This window comes from Bidens hawaiensis, unplaced genomic scaffold (assembly GCF_021521415.1).
Source record: "Bidens hawaiensis isolate Kalapana, Puna unplaced genomic scaffold, B.hawaiensis_p1.1 tig00048423_1, whole genome shotgun sequence".
Classification (NCBI taxonomy): Eukaryota; Viridiplantae; Streptophyta; class Magnoliopsida; order Asterales; family Asteraceae; genus Bidens; species Bidens hawaiensis.
In genome coordinates, this window is record NW_027506083.1 from 8,677 (window position 1) to 22,500 (window position 13,824).

The 13,824-nt window shown below is 34.4% G+C and overlaps 1 pseudogene across 1 annotated transcript; it reads left to right on the plus strand.

Moving 5' to 3' along the window:
* Positions 1 to 6,239: 6,239 nt before the first annotated feature.
* LOC143616651 (putative indole-3-acetic acid-amido synthetase GH3.1) lies at positions 6,240 to 9,059 on the plus strand (annotated as a pseudogene). The gene is made up of 3 exons (XR_013150696.1): positions 6,240 to 6,562; positions 7,195 to 7,292; positions 7,391 to 9,059. The product of XR_013150696.1 is annotated as a putative indole-3-acetic acid-amido synthetase GH3.1 (transcript).
* Positions 9,060 to 13,824: the final 4,765 nt, after the last annotated feature.

Genomic DNA, 13,824 nt, shown 5'->3' on the forward strand with positions numbered 1-13,824 from the left:
CAAAGTGTTAGATAAACCAACCATGACAATGACCTTAAGCTAATCCAAATGTGATCAAGTCGTAACCTTGTCTATAGAGTGGCACCCCTTTTACCAAATATGCTTTATCAACCATAAGGTCAAGTCTCTTCACATGTCCCACTAATGTTTATCTTTTGGGGTGGGTTTGTTGATGGGTCATGGCCTTTGAACCACTTTTCCTATTAAAAACTAACCAAGATATCAAAAGTAATTTGTTTAAAATTCATTACTTTTTAGAAACAGCAAGAGATCTATGATTTAACATGATGTTCCAACCAAATAACCAGACAAAATGATGTTCTCCTTTTGTCTTTCAATTGAACTAAAAATGGTGACATGCATGCATATATACTATCGTGATCATCGTTTGAAGTTATACGGTGACTTAGATCATACTAAAAGATTCAAAAGCGGAAAAGCCAACTCCTCATGAGGTTTGTAAGTTTGTTGCGTATATATTTTGTTAACAGAACGAAGAAAAAATAATAACAATCTTGCTTTAAAATTAAGCAATATTTAACAATAATCTTATTTCTATTTAAAAAATATAAGTTTATTTTTTTATGACAAAGAAATATTAATTAACATGTGATGTGATTTTGTTTTAATGAGTAATTAATTGACATGTGATTTTGCTTTTCCTTGTATTTAATGTGTTATGTGTGTTAAATTTTAGATGTGGAAATACATAGGTGATAAACTAGTTTTATACGTTTTTGTTAAGTATTTATGGTATTGCGAAATTTAAGTGACTTTGCGTCTAGTAATAATCATATTACAAGGGAGATAAAATTCCCTCTATTGACATTAATCAACTTCAATTATATGATAAGATTATGTGTTGTGGACATTCAACGGAGTCGTGAACGAATGAATTCATCCACTTGGCTCGAGCACACCACAATGGTCACGCTTCAGCGATTGTCATGAACGGATGAATTTCGCCAGTTAGCCCAAGCAAATGAAGAAAAAGTATGGGTTTGGCTCGCGCAAATGTCTAGTGGACCACAACGAGGGTGAAGCGAATGAAAATGGGTGATGGGTTAGGCCCGGTCAGCGTCATGTGGCACGATATGATACAATGAATTCATCCATTTGCGGCTCCGTTGAATGCCTATAACACACAGCCTAATAGTGGACATAAAAACCGATGAAGATTTTCAGTTTCAAAGCGTACCTTTAATGACACTCTTTCTCTCTCAAAAACACAAATTTTCATCTCTTTATCACAAAGCCCAGTTTTAGACTTCCTTATCCAAGAACATCAACACACTCACCCTCTCTCCTCCCGTCCTCCGTTTCATACTCTCTCTTCTTATCTATCAACATTCTCTCTCTCTCTCTCTCTCAAGAGCATCAATTAAAGAAGCTCTAAGAATTAAAACAACTTGATGATGAAAGATCACATCACATGAGTTGAGTTGAGTTTAAAATGCGAATGTCATGTGGTTCGTTCGTCTTACATGTTTTTGTTAATATATACAAAAATTAGTTAAATTTGTAACCTACTTAGTGGAAGGATATACATTTTAAATTATAAAAAAATTATATTGCGCTCAACGTGTCTTTTGAAATACGACACGACCCTAGTTAACTATGTAACGTTCATGTCTATGAGTTTAACTTTAGTATATGTCTACAAGCTTGATCAGTTCAATGAAAATTCTTGACATCATCCATCAATAAAACTATTAATTGTTTTAAACCTTTTGTAACTGGAATAATGAGAAGACAGTTTGTACTTGATGTTTAGGGGATATAAAAACATTTGATTCCAACCTTTGCAAGTCCAGGCCAAGTTAATTAAATAATCACAAAATCAAGAAACTCTAATGTTTTTTAATCCTTAAAATATACTTTTATACAATTAACCAATTAGCCTACCTACACTACCGGTTTTTTAATTAACCCGCCATATGATCTATCTTAGCCCATTAATATTCCATTAATTTAAAATATAATTAGATAAATTATTTCATTATAACAAGAAACATGCAATTAGCACAAGTAAGATTCTCTATGTAAATAATAAATTATATAAGATTCGGGTTCAATTGTTAATCAACCGCCACAATAATGTAAATGAATTTATTTTATTAGTATAGCTTCTTAATTTAGCAATTAGGTATGATTAATAGTATTTTAGAACTTTAACCAATACAAATTAAAAAGATATAAGCAAATACTATGTCAAGATATCTCAATATACATACAAATCATATTTCATTAGATGGATCAACCAGTCAACATTAAGTTAAATTTTAAGAATGTGTGATACTAACATGGTTGATGTCACAAATCGACCAAGTCATCTTTAGTTTCCTATTCATCCAAAGATAGCAGCAAGATTGTAGTCAACAAGATCGCGTCGAGACAAACAAAAAACTTAAATATCAATGATTGTGAAATAAAAAGTAAATAACAGTGATTTTGATAGTCGTGCCACAATTCGACCATGGATCAACTGTAACACTCTAAGACAAATTTCGTATATCGACAAACTATTCACCAATAACAAATCACTAGTCAACGAATCTTTGAGCTAAAGTGAACATGTCATCATATATAATTACTCATAAATATTGCTATACAAATAAACTTAATATTTTAAAGCCTATAAGATTTTATAAAAACAAAAGGCTAAAATTTTATAAGAAATATGTTTTACAAAAATTACGAGAAGATACAAATCCAGGAAGAAATTACCTATATGTTATTTTGCAAAAATTTCTCCCACTCACAACTACTATTTAATTTTATGGCTTTTGATTGGTGGTTAGCAAGTGGGTAACGTTGATACTTGATTGACAATTATTTTTTATTGTATTTTCTTTCTATGGTTTATACTTACAAGCTTAATTTACAAGCTTCTATTGTAAATCATATGTTTTCTTCTATTAGATTATAAGTAAAAGTACAAAATAACCATTATAGTTTATCTTTAAGTAATAAACCTTATACCCTATAATTTTATTTTACAATTATTGTAATATACTATATTAATTAAAACACATTTGAATTATGGGTATAATAGCATTACATAATGAAATTATGAGGTTTCATGAGAAAAAAAAACAAGGTTTCAGAATCTATAGGCACTTAAATTTGTATTTTTGAATGATTATAGCTGCTAAACAAACTTGAAAATAACCATGACGATTTGCAAAACTTAAGCAAGGATTAAGAATATAAAAAAATACAGGCCTGAGTATAGAGTATGTTGATCAACGTATAGCACATTCGTTAGGCTGCAATACTCTATGCTCAACACCTTATGTCTTACACTGATTGAGTCAATTTAAAGTACGTTGCTTCAGTGAACTCTACGTTGCAAGAACATTCCATTTAACGAAATTTCACATGTGAAATTTGAATTTCATATGTGAAACAAAGGCATAGCTATAATTTTTGCGTATCTTTGTATGTATATCTTCTCAATGTTTGTGTTTATATTCAACTCTCGAGTTGTACAAGAATAATATTTTTTTAATAAACTATATAATTAACTAGTTACTAATATCAAACTCTAAGATAACTATTTATCATTTGTTTAAACTTACTTCAGTATGACTAACTAATGTAAACTTTAGCACATCATGCGATGTTTATCATGTCATATTACATGGTTTTTAAATTAAAAAAAAGAGTATGGAACCTATTTTCGCAACTTTCTTACATAAAATTTAAATAGTATAATAAAAAATATTCAGGTGTTTGGATAACACATCTGAAGAAGAAGTTATCATTTCCTTTTTGTCTCATAACATTTAGCCAATCCATTGTGATGATGAACAAGATTGGGGAAAGTGGATCCCACCGTCTCACACCACGACCGATTGCAAACTCATTTATCGATGATCCGTTAACCAATTATTCGATGTGTCGAATGTAAATAAAAATATAGTAAAGATGTGTTCTTAGTTACCTTAGAGTGTAGTATAGAAAGTAGGGTTGTCGTATCCACAGGGAACCAATGAAAAAATGTTATTTGTATATTAATCTAAAGTGGACAAACCATATCAAGCTGAATATAAGAAATTGATTATGAATGTTGTTGAAAAGGCCATTAAATTTAAGTTGTAAAAATCAATTGGAGAAAACATTGACCACTCCGGGATTCAGGTTCAACAATTAAGTGACATTTATGTGGCCGAACTTATTTCTATTAACACAACTATCACTCTATGCAAGAACACAAAATAGTATCAAACGGTTAATGATGTAAAGGAACCAAAATCGAATGAAAATGATTCACGGTAATCAAAACACAATCAAATCATTTAACTATTTAAATCTCAAGTTGAATGAAACATAACTTAACGGGTTAGAAATTCAATCATAAATATATGAACAAAACCAAATCAAATAATATCATACATGAACCTTTCACCCGGATGTGATCACCGAGGTTTTAGCGATGCCTCGTCATCTTGTCTTCGATTCTAGGTCTGGATTGTAAGAGCATTAATCGTATCACGATTCTAAAGCTCGGTGTTGCATGTACAAAACTAAACAAAGTAATTATGTTCGATATGATAAAACAGTAAAAACACGCAATATTGAACATTGTATATCATACATTCACTCATTCATCACCAATAAGCCCTTCCAGATTTTAGGTAACCCGCAATCCATTGTCCCATTTCATCCCAATACCCATTTACGACATAATGGAGTTAATGAAAAATAAACTTGTTTACTTTAACGAAGGGGTATTTATGTTATTTGAGTTGTATATTCTCATTCTAAATAAAAATTGAGCTACGTTTGCAACCCATCCATTATAATTTATAATTGTACTTAACATCCAAGCATACACTCAACTTAATCATAAAATCTTGTATTTCTACATTTACAAATATATAAATACGGTTAAAACAATCTAAACCCTACAACTTTTCATAACTGGATTTATGCAAAACTATCAAATCATAACTATTATTTGGTCGGTATAACGTAAGTAGACAAAATGTTAGGCAAATGAACGGTACAATGTTGCATGTGTTATCTTATCAACACATGTAGCTTAAAGATACTTCTAATTTATTAATAACCAAAAACCATATATATGTTTTCGTTACTTACAAACTTTTTTTTAATGAAAAACAATTCATATCGAACAAAATGATCTAATTACAACAAAGAGGTAAGTAAGCTGCCAACAAGCTACATCGTCATCCCTTTTAAATGACAAAACCGATCATATTGAAAACAAAGTTATAGTTCTTTGGCATCAATAAGTTACTGTGCACGACCCACTAAATTCTTTTAAAAAACGTAATAGCTTCGGAGGCAAGGGACCCGGATGTATTAAAAGAAAACGGAATCGAGAGATGTTGATTCTCGATACAAGTTTTCTCACGTTTAGCTTTTTTTTTTTTTTTTTTCTGATTCCCCCTTCAACATGGACTGCCTAACCATAAGCTAGGTGTCCCTAAACCTAACAAGGGAGGACACTCCAGTAAAGTCTATACAAGAACGTCAGCCTGTCATAAAATAAACCTCCCTTCGAGTGAATTCGACAGGAAATTCACATAAGCTTAATTAAAAAACCATATTATTATTATTATTATTATTATTGAAACGACCAACTAAGTAAAGTCGAGTACTCTGTACACGGTTTCTATTGGCTAAAGGTAACCCGACATGTGTTGGTTTATCATAATTTAAATCTGTGTCCCATTATATATTATCGTAATTTAAACCAAATACATATTTATCATGATTTTTTTAAGTGTAGTTGACAAATCTGTGTTGGTTTCCCCCACGTACGACGTATGCAACAGCGTAAACTGTCGAGTACGCCGGCAAGCCATCGTTATCACCGGGCAACAATGTCACCGGAAAACAGCAGAGTCGTTGGACTGACGTGTGCCAACTTGGCCCCACGTGTCTCCTAATTATACCTGTACTGGTCCCACCTGTCCCCTTTACAACCCACATCCACTCTTTTCATCAGTTCATGTATAATTACTAATTTGTCCCACGACTCACCTCTCGTCACCTACCTTCCTTCCTAGTTCCACTGGGCCCCACCGTGACATGTCACGTGACAATTCCTATATAAACTCCTCACTCTCCTCATTTCAAAACACAAACTACTCTTTCTTTAAAGTTTAAACCAATATAAATCAACAAAACAAAACACCTTCTCTTGCTTTATAACATTTTTTTTTACCTTAATATTAATATAACAGTAATATTTTTTTTGTAACTCGATGGCGGTTGATGCTTTGTGTTCGCCTTTGGGACCGCCGGCGTGTGAGAAAGACACCAAGGCGCTTCGGTTTATCGAAGAGATGACGAGAAACGCGAACACCGTTCAGAAAAATGTACTGGCGGAGATTCTCGGTCGCAATGCTGAGACTGAGTATCTCCGTCAGTACTGCCTTGACGGTGCTACTGATAGGGAATCTTTTAACTCAAAGATTCCCATGGTGACTTATGAGGATCTTCAGCCTATTATTCAACGTATCGCCAATGGCGATAGGTCTCCGATTCTTTCATCTCACCCGATTTCCAAATTTCTCACTAGGTGAGTATTTTTAATAAAATGAGAAAGAATTTATTTCATTCTATTTAATAAATGATTACAATATATAGAAATAAACAAATCAGGCCTGAGGACTCGATATTAAAACTCTAAATACTAAAAGTTACAAACTTACAATAATATTCATTACATCATAACAAGTTTGACTTGATTTTTTTGTTCAACAGCTCGGGTACCTCCGCGTAGAGATGGTCAAAAAAACCAGTTGGGGAACCGGTTTGCCGGTTTAAACCGGAAACCGGTTTTTACGAAAACCGGTTTTTTAAAAACCGGTTTGACCGGTTTACAAACCGCCGGTTCGTATTTCGGTTACAAGTTTTAGATCCAAAACCGGTTAACGAACCGGTTAATGGAAAAACCGGTTTTTTTTAAAACCGGTTATTATGAAAAAAACCGGTTATTAACCGGTTATTTTAAAAAAAAAACCGGTTAACCGGTTATTAACCGGTTCTAACCGGTTTCTAAACCGGTCCTAACCGGTTAGACCGGTTAGGGTTTTGACATACAAAAACCGGTTATTAACCGGTCCGGTTATTAACCGAACCGGTTTTTTTCCGGGCCAAAAAAACCGGTCCGGTTAATAACCGAACCGGTTTTTTTAAAAAAACCGATTTGTGCACCTCTACCTCCGCGGGTGAACGGAAACTCATGCGACGATTCGGGAAGAGTTGGATCGACGCCAGCTACTTTACAGCCTGCTAATGCCAGTGATGAACTTGTAAGTTTATAATTAATGACAATCAAATATTGACGTGTTAGACCGTTGACTTTGACAGGTTTTTTTCTAACGTGGTAGTAAATTGTTTTTAATGATAGGTACATGCCTGGATTAGACAAGGGAAAAGGACTATACTTTTTGTTTGTCAAGTCCGAAACCAAGACTCCGGGTGGGTTAATGGCCCGACCAGTTTTAACCAGTTACTACAAAAGCGACCACTTCAAGACCCGGGCCTTCGACCCGTATAATGTGTACACGAGCCCGAATGAGGCGATTCTTTGCCCCGACTCGTTTCAAAGCATGTATTCGCAGATGTTGTGTGGTCTTTATGAGCATAAACAAGTACTCCGTCTCAGTGCAATATTTGCTTCGGGGCTCTTGCGAGCCATCAGGTTCCTCCAGCTGAACTGGAGGGAACTTGCACAAGATATCCGAACCGGAACTCTTAATTCTAAGATTTCTGATTCGGATATCAGAGGATGCATGGTCTGGGTCCTACGAGCGGACCTAGACCTTGCAGACTTTATTGAATCCGAATGCTCAAAAGAAAATTGGGAAAGAATTACTACACGAATTTGGCCTAACACGAAGTATTTAGAAGTTATTGTAACCGGCGCAATGGCTCAATACATTCCGACTTTGGATTATTATAGCGGGGGGTTACCTAAAGTTTGTACCATGTACGCTTCATCCGAATGCTACTTCGGGCTCAACTTGAACCCGATGTGCAAACCGTCTGAAGTTTCGTACACCATCATGCCAAACATGGCGTACTACGAGTTTCTCCCACACGACACGAATTCCTCAACTGGGTCGACCAGTGACCAGCAGGTTGACCTGGTTGACGTGGAAGTCGGAAAAGAATACGAGCTAGTAATCACCACCTACGCAGGCCTATGCAGGTACCGCGTAGGTGACATCCTGAGAGTCACAGGGTTCCACAACTCTGCACCTCAGTTCCGTTTTGTCCGACGCCAAAACGTACTTCTCAGTATCGACTCGGACAAAACGGACGAGGCAGAGTTGCAGTCCGCGGTGGAGAACGCGTCCAGACTGCTGAACGCGTTCAACACGACAGTGGTGGAGTACACCAGCTACGCGGACACAAAAACAATCCCGGGTCATTATGTTATTTATTGGGAGTTACTAGCTAAAGACTCGTCGTATTTTCCAACCAACGAAGTGCTCGAAAACTGTTGTTTGGCGATGGAGGAGTCGTTGAACTCGGTTTACCGACAGGGTCGGGTCGAGTGTAATTCGATCGGGGCGTTGGAGATCGGGTTGTGAAAAATGGTACGTTTGAAGAGTTGATGGACTATGCAATATCAAGAGGAGCATCAATAAACCAATACAAGGTTCCAAGATGTGTAAACTTTACACCAATAATGGAACTACTTGACTCAAGAGTGGTGTCATCACATTTTAGTCAAAGGTTGCCTCATTGGACACCGGAACGACGTCGTTGAACAGGTGATTGTTTAGTTGTCACACGAAGCCGACCATTTGCACAAGTCAAATGTAAGAAAGATTCGATGGTTTTAGGATTTTTTTTTTATTTTTTTTTTTGGTATTTTGTTTTATGTGGGTGATTAATTAATTAAGTCACCTAATTATGGGTGTAGTTTACGTGATTAAGATGTGGACGTTTGAAGAAAACAAAGCAGGTTTCTTTTGTATGTTTGTTTTCTTGTACGAACATAAGTACTTTTAGTGTGCGTCTGCTTGTCTAGTGGTTTTCTCCTGATAAATTGAAACTCTTTTGTTTTATCAATGTTTGATGGATTATATATGACAATGACATATCATAGAGCAAAACAAAAATTAAAAAAAAAAAAAAGAATAAGGAAACTGTTTTATTATTTTTTAAAATTTCTACATAAAAATCTTGTAATCTTTTAACTTGTAAATAATCAATCCCACAATGTCCTTTTTGTAGCGACAAACATCATACCGCTAGTCGCTAGATCATAGATGAATAATGGAACTGTAATCTAAATAACTAATCGATATACAATAAAAATAATTGAAATAAATGAAAAAGCAGTGGTCCATTGTAATTCTCTTATCCAATAATTCCGTATTTATGGTTTTTATTTGTATTAATAACCAAATTGACTGAATCGGACCGCGACATTCTCTTTTATTAATAAAGGTATTGGTACAATTTTATTTGAGACAGGAAATTGGATTTTTTTTTTCTTTTTATCGGAGTCAATTTTGATCTAGCCACATTAGAAGTTGACGGTTAACCAATGATTAATCGATCGAATTAATTGAATCATTTCCCAATAACCGAAATATTTATAACTGAAACAATCAATTATAAAAAATCTAAAAGCCAAACCATCAATTATAAAAAATCAATTATAATCATTATAAAATTATATGTATTAACTAACATATAATACATAGTATTTATGGCTTTTTATTATTTAATGAAAAAAAGTTAGTTTAAAATTTTGTCTGTAGTAATATGAATGTCTTGGATTAAATTATACTCTTTTTGATAGATTAATTAATGAGTAAATAAAGAAAACAAATAATGTAAGTTTTGACAGTTGTTAGATTAACACAGTTGTTAGGTTGGATTTAATATATCCACAATTGCATGCTTTAATGAGAGGAACGTGACGTTCATAAATGGATTTGAAATTTTAAACCACAATGCACATGCAATTCTTCTCTATGGACGTTCTTTCACTTATTTATTAATTTGTTTTTATGTATATTATACTTTTCTAATCAATTATTGTTAGATACAATATTGCAACCAATGAAATATATATTATCTGGTAAAGAATAAACTATATATATACTATACAACAAGTGTTGAAAATGTAACGGTTTTAGAAAGAAATAATAATAATAATAATAATAATAATAATAATAATAATAATAATAATAATAATAAATATGCACATTGTTCGGCTGCTTTTGTTGAGATCGTTTATCTACATTCTTCCCTGGCAGTTGGGATCTAACGTTGAGTTTCATGCACGTACAGCTTGCGGTTAGTAAGATTGGCGGCAATCATATATTAGTTGTAATGTTTTGGTTCTACGATTTACTTCTAAAAAGCTTATTTAAAGATAATAATAATAATAATAATAATAATAATAATAATAATAATAATAATAATAATAACAACAACAATGTTTTAGTTCTAAAAGTTTAATTTGTTTTGGTGATTTAGTTTATATTTGTTTCTTTTACCTAACAAATCAACCCTACGACTTTTTTCATAATTAGTTTAAACTCTTTTTGACAACCTTTATAACTTTTTATTCTCTCTTTTAATTTGTTGAAATTTAACACTAGCAGCTCGGCCCATAGGGGTGGCAGAGTGGTTGGCGGCCACAGGCCCGACACCCCGTTAGGCCCGAATTTAAAATATATATATATATATATGTATTTTTATTAAATACAATATGTATATTTAATGTTAAACTCAATTACATAACTACTAGCTTGGTATAGTGGCAAAGAAGTATTACTCATGGTCTCCAGTCTTATTTTAGACATGTTTACTCTTATTTTTATACAAAAAAAATTACACAACCCAAATTATAACCAACTAAACCCATATAAAAACGAAATCCTTTAAACTTAACAAAATATTTCTTTTACTTAAAGCTCAAAAAAAATTTCGCCTTCGGCCCAAAACTTTTTTTGCTTTCTTGGAGCCGCCCTGTAGCAGCTTAACTTTTATTGTTGTGATTATAACAATATTATATTAAGCAACAACTACCGATCACAAACTAGTTATAAATAGCCACTCTATTCAATTAAAGTTACATCTTTTTTCTATTGACAAATCATATAAACGAAAAACTAACAATAGAATAAAAAAAACAGAATGTTGTTGATTAGGAAGACATTATTATTTTTGAAACATCAAAGAGCATCCACCAAGTCGTCATAAAAGTTGCTCTATTAAGGCCTTTTTTAGCACAATTTAGGTTTAACGAGTTGATCATGAGACAAGATCGATGACCGACGACTTAATAGCCGGAACTCGGAAGAGTCAAATCCAAACATCTAGTTATTAATATGGTAAAAATTCAAATAATGTATAGGAGTAGATGAGTGTGTAGAAGTTGTTATAAAAAAATTCTACAAGTCTACTACTTTATCATCATCGTTACCTCATCTGAAATAATGGTGTGACATCTTCACTAAATCAGATAAAACGTTAAATATACAAGTACCATTTACGAAGTCGATGAAAAACTATAATTCTAAGCAAAACCACATTAAAACAAACTTTTAAAGCCAGCCATCTTGTGTTCTTCTGACGTTTGCTTGTAAAAGTGACAAATGTAGTTGAGTGAAACGCGCGCCCAATGAACACATGCAACAGAGGGAGTTGCAATTCAAACGACTGTTCAAATAATCACATGTCCCTTCAACGAGGAAGGCCAAATACTCGGTCCAATGAACACGATAAGGAAAGATGAAAAATAAGAGTTCATCATTTAATTACAATAACAATTTCTGATTATTTAACGTTTCAAACAAATCATTTATCCTTCAAAATTTATTAAACATTTGTTAAAAAGAACCTCAACTATAACGGGTGTTAAACGAATCAAATGTTAACATATTTAAACATCCTGATACATCAAAACCAGCAAACCCGTCAATGAAAGAAGCAAAAGAATGGGAGTCAACAAACAATACCTATAGCGAAAATGCCCATTGAGATAATCTACTCATAGCAAACATATCAAATTCGCACGTACATAATTATATTACACGCCACGATGCACCATAAATTTTTGATCAGGTTTAGGCATTACAAAACCATCCGCCAAATCAGACATATCAAATTACCCTAGCGCCAATAAGTTAGTTATATGTGCCCAAGAAACAACACAACATATAACAGCATAAGTAATAACACATGATCTTAATTTTTTTTGGCCAAATACAAAGAGCAAGTTAACACAAGTCAGATATATGGATATGATTAAAATATGTTTAACTCGAATAACGTTACTTGGTTGAATTGTTAGAACCTAGAAAAGGTAGGCCTTAATGCGAAATTGACCAAATAATAATGAGATTGAAGTCTTTGCTTTGTGCTATAGAACAAAAAAAGTTGGGGCAAATTAAGTTCTAGCAAATTGAGATCGTCTATTTCAATATCCCAGTATTCGTCTTATCCATTCACCTTCTTTCAAATATGGCTGGTCATACCCAAAAATCTCAAGAGCCTGACCCTGCTCAAAGGTCAATAGGGATTTTCACTTCCAGAAGAACAAAGTAGCTCGACAGGTAAGGAATGGTACCCGAAGGAGTGTGCTCGGACTCCCTTTTGATTGAGAAATACCTCCTGAACTGTTTCGCTTGAGAGATAGGCCAGCCGGGTGTGAGAAACATAAACTAAGACTAGGAACTATATCATTAGAGCTAGAATTTCAACATCAAGCGCATACCTTATTATGAAAAGGGGCTAAAACCAAAGCTAAGGAGCTGACACTCGACTGAAAGGAGAGGGGTGAAGTGACAATGAGGTACGCTGGTGGGCTAGTGTTATGAAATAGAGAAGTAGAGCTAGTCCCACCTACCAGGTTAGCGGAGAGTGACTCACCTACCAGGTTACCTGTCCTTATGAAGGAAGGTGCGCATGAAAGTCTTTACGGAAGACCATCAAATTACTGATTAGGAAGCCATCTATTATGCTAATACCGGTCCTATCCTCTCCTTTCTCTGATTCCCAGTGAGGGGTATAAGTAGTCTAAACGCTCTTTCCAGCCTTTGGTTTGGCTAGGTACTACTAACTATCAGAAAGTTCGAAAAGAGGCATTCTTTTAAGAAAGAGATCCGAAATATTCATAGGTCATATCAAAGATTTTCTTGCAGCGAGTGATTCTCCTAAGAGAAGGAGGACTTACCTTACACGAGTAGAGGAAAGTACGATGCTAGGCGTGGAAGAGCTTTTGGTATGCCTTCAGAGAGAAAAGCCTTCACAACGGAGGAGAAAGCAAGATAGAAAGCTTCCTCCGAAGCTTTCTATCTGAGTCACTACGGCCTACCCTATCGCTAAGTCTTTGGAAGCGGTTTCACTCCTTTATAGGTCGGAACTCTGGAACCTAAAGACTTTCTCAATCAGACAGGATAGATGGATTGAGCGTGCGTTGCCTTGATTTGAGGTGAACTCCTTTTCCTCTTCTTCCGGACCGGACCCTTCCATGCGAGAAGCTGGAAGTCGAGTTATTGATGAATGAGAATCTAATGTCTTATTAAATAGGAGCGATCTTTTCATCCAACTAGAAATATCGAGAAATGTCGTAAGAGAAGAAAGCAACTTCACCGAAAGGGCAGGTCTTTCTTTTTATTACTGATCTTATCAAGTAGTGCTTCGATAAGCCACCGCCCAATAGAGCTTAGCCATGCGTAGATCGAAATGGTCTCGCGAAGCCGGTCGCCGGTAGGTCTAAGAACGGATTTCTTGATAAGCTGCAAACAATCCATTCCTTCAGTAGGGGGATACTTGTTCACATGCTTAACAAATCGAGTAGAATCTTCG